Raw genomic sequence first — 3,707 nt, forward strand, 5'->3', positions numbered from 1 at the left:
CTATCTTTCCTCAAACTGACCAACCCTAAATTAGGGGAGGAAAACTTTTCAAAGACTTAAAAATAAACAAACAAAACAAAACAAAACAAAACCCACACCAGCCCTTGAGAGAAGACGAGACAGAGCTTTCAGCTTTCTGAGTGTTCCCTCTTCCCTGCTGTCATGCTTTAGAGAGGGTCTTCTCTATGTGTGTGCTGTTTGTTTCACACATAGTCTTCTCCCCAGTAAACATTTTCAACTGCTGATTCTATCTGCTGTTGCCTTTGGTGTTTATTTCTTGTCTGCTACCTGTTGCATTAGAGATTTTTTCCCCCAGCTTTTAATTCTTTAACTGGCAGAGAAAACAACCTTAATCAAGATCCTTAGACTGTATATGTATGTGCACCCTGTGTGTGTGTCTATGGTGCATATACACACACTCAGGCACACACATATATGAAATAAAATAAATATACATTTTTTAATTAGGGGGGAAGATGTATGTCCCAGTTCTCCAGCAAGAAAAGGATCTACAGAGACACCCAAGAGGGGAGCTCTTATAAGAAAAAGTTCACACAGTTACAGAAGCCAAGAAGTCCCATTATATACTGTTTCGAGGCTGCAGATCTTGGGATGCTAGTGGCAGGCCTCGGCCCAATTCTAAAGGCCTTTGAAAGTAGAGCCAAGCATAGCTCTAAGTCTGAGGCCAAAAGTCTCAAAGTGCAGGGAAGTGCCTCTGATGCAAGCCAAGAGCCCAAAAGACAAAGACTCTAGAGGTAGATACCCCAATCACTGGAGGGATGGAAGGACACAGATACACACATACATATATACACATCCACACATACACATATATAAACACACAGCCATACATACATATACATACACATACGAGAGAGAGGGAGAGGATGAAGGATGAACTTACTTTTCTTCTGGTTTGGGTTCTGTGTGGGCCTTCAGCCATCAGATGGCAGGTATATCTAAATCTGGACACTGGAAGCTTGTGAGAGATGGCTCAGTGGGTGAAGATGCTTGCTGCCAAGTTGGATGACCTGAGTTTGATGGCTGGGATCCACATGGCAGAAGGAAAGTATTGGCTCCCAGAAGTTTTCCTCTGACCTCCACATATGTGCTTTGGCACTCATATATGAAGAAAAAAAACTCATATGCATAAAATTAAAACAAATAAACAAATATTTTCAAGCTGGGCATGGTGGCACATGCCTTTAATCCCAGTTCTCAGGAGGCAGAGACAGGCAGATCTCTGTGAGTTCAAGGCCAGCCTGGTCTACAAAGAGAGTCCAGGACAGTTAGGGCTACACAGAGAAACCCTGTCTTGAAAAACAATAAACAAACAAAGAAGCAAATATTTTTTAAAAAATAGCCTGGTGTGGTGGTACATAAAGTTAATCCCAACAATAAGCAGAAATAGACAATATAAGTACGTTCAAGGCCAGCTTAGTCTACCTAGAGTTCCAGGCCAGCCAGAACCATTTAGGGAGACCTTGTCTCAAAATAAATAAATACATAAATAAAATAAAAATGAATGAGATATGTAAGTCGGTAAGTAGGTAGGTAGGTAGGTAGATGGGTACTTAGGGAGACAGAGGGGTAGATGGCTGGGTAAGTAGATGCTATGTGGGTGGGTCTCAGCAACTTGAGGAAACTTCAAACTCCCAGTCCTCCCACTTTCTAAACTTCTTTGCCTCCATCCTGCCACCTCTGCTCTCTCCCTTAAGCTCAGTCTGAGGCAATGGAGAAACTCAGGAAAAATGGGCAGAGGAAGGAGATCCTCACCCCAGAGTCTTCTTGGAGCCTCTCACCAGCTGAGAGCCCAGTGCACTTAACAGTCACTGCCATTCTTCCTTCCCAGCTGCAAGCCTGAGATTTTCTAGGCTTCTCACCAGAATCCGCAACTACAGTTTAGAATATGCGTAACACTACCGCGTCACGGTTTACTAGGCTGCAATCTCATCCAAACACCTCATTCTCATTTATATGTAAATGTCATATGATACATATATATGTATCATAGAATATATATATGAGGGAGCTGGAGAGATGGCTCAGTGCTTTAAAGCACATACTGTCCTTATAAAGGACCTGAGTTCAGTTCCCAGCACCTACATCAGGCATCTTACAACTACCTGGAACCCCAGGTTCAGGGAGCCAGTACCCCTCCTCAGTACATACACAGACACAAATACATACAATTTTAAGAGGAGAACATAAACAAATATATGTTGTTTTTAAGCCAGCAAGATGGTTCAGTGTGTAAGATTCTTGCCACTGAAACCAACACCCTGAGTTCTATCTCCAGGACTGATAACTTGGAAATAGAGAATCAACATCCGTAAGTTGTCCTCTGGCCTGCACATGCATGTAGTGGCGCGAGCACACACACGCACACACACACGCACACACACACACACACACACACACACAAAATAGATCAATAAATATAATTTTTTTCCTTTTATTGAAAATAGATTTTTTTTCTCATGCAATGTATCCTGATTACAGTTTCCCCTTCTTCTACTCCTCCCAGTTCCTCCCTCCATTCTGGATCCATTCCATTTCTGTCTCTCATTAGAAAAGAACAGGCTTCTAAGAGATTACAAACAAACATAACAAAATAAAATATAATGAGATAAACACAAAGTATCACATCAAAGTTGGACAATGCAAAACAAAAAAGAAAAAGAGCCCCAAGAGCAGGTACAAGAACCAGAGACCCACTCATTCACACACTCAGGAGTCCCATAAAAATAGTAAGCTGATAGCTATAATGCACACACAGAGTAAACTTCAAAAAGAGAAATAGATCCAGGTGTGGTGGCACACACCTTTAATCCCAGTGCTCCAGAGGCAGAAGCAGGCGGATCTCTGTGAATTTGAAGCCAATCTGCTCTACAAAGTGAGTTCCAGGACAGCCGGGGCTATTGCACAGAGAAACCCTGTCTTAAAACCAGAGAGGGAGAGGTGGGCAGAGGGCTAGAGAAATGGGTCAGGGATTAAGAGAGCTTGCTGTTCTTCCCAAGGACTCCAGTTCCCAGCACTCACCTCAAGCCTCTCACAAATGCCTGTAACTTCAGCTCCAGGGGATCTCATGCCCTCTTCTGGCCTCCCTGGGTCCCCATGCACACATAGGGCGTACACACATATGCATACACACACACACACACATGGGCACCCTGACCCATGTCTTCATTAATCCTAGAAGCAGGTGGACCTTTGTGAGTTCAAGACCAACCTGGTCTATCTATCTAGTAAGTTCCAGGTGAGCCAGGACTACAGAGACTCTGCAGAGAGAAGACAAAAGTAGGGGCTAAGTTCTCGTGATTTGAGTATGAATATCCCCCATAGGTTCACTCACATGTTTGAACACTTGACCCCAGCTGGTAGCTCTTTGAGAAGGTTCTGGAGCCTGTAGGGGGGTGGAAACTCGATGGAGGAGGTGGGTCAATGGGGGACAAGCCTTGAGACGTAAAGCTAGGCCTGACCTCCTGACACTCTCTGCTTCCTGAGTGTGGGTCCAAATTCCTGCTCCTGCCACCATGCCTTGCCTTCCCCATGACGGATTTCAGCCCCATGGAACTGTGAGCCAAAATAACCCTTATTCCTTTTAGTGCTTTTGTTATGGCGTCTTACCACAGCAGCAGGAAAGGAAAAATGACAGCCATAAACCCTGAAGCTCTTCCCCACTGATGCTCTTCCCCAGTGAGGCT

This window comes from Meriones unguiculatus, chromosome 5 (genome assembly GCF_030254825.1).
Source record: "Meriones unguiculatus strain TT.TT164.6M chromosome 5, Bangor_MerUng_6.1, whole genome shotgun sequence".
In the NCBI taxonomy this organism is placed as follows: domain Eukaryota; kingdom Metazoa; phylum Chordata; class Mammalia; order Rodentia; family Muridae; genus Meriones; species Meriones unguiculatus.